Below are 405 nucleotides of genomic sequence, written 5' to 3' on the forward strand. Positions count from 1 at the left end.
CTTTGGGCATTTTATTTGCGTGTTTAGTGCTGGGTTTTCAGGCGCTATGCTTGTCGTCTGGGTTGCTGGTGCGTTTGCAGCTGTCTTGTAAAGGCTGTGCATGGCGTCGGCCAGTGAGATTAGCTTGGTTCGCTGGTGTGTCAGCTTCCTGAGCAACTGCTTTCGCTCCACTAGTTTGTGTCGGGCTTCTATTAACCTGCTGTACCATTTTATGACTTGAACTATTTTTGTCCTGGTGTTTTGCTTGAAGGCTGCGGCGTAGTTTACGCAGCTGTGCCCTGAGGCCTTGTCACCTTCGCAGTGACCGCCGCTGTCTTCACCTTTTCCGCACGCGAAGGTGCCTTTGTCGGTCGCGGTTGATAATGTATGTCTGCCCAGTAAAGTTGCGAATGCATGTAGTTGTGC

The sequence above is a fragment of the Trypanosoma equiperdum genome (genome assembly GCF_001457755.1).
Source record: "Trypanosoma equiperdum strain OVI genome assembly, contig: ctg_189, whole genome shotgun sequence".
In the NCBI taxonomy this organism is placed as follows: Eukaryota; Euglenozoa; class Kinetoplastea; order Trypanosomatida; family Trypanosomatidae; genus Trypanosoma; species Trypanosoma equiperdum.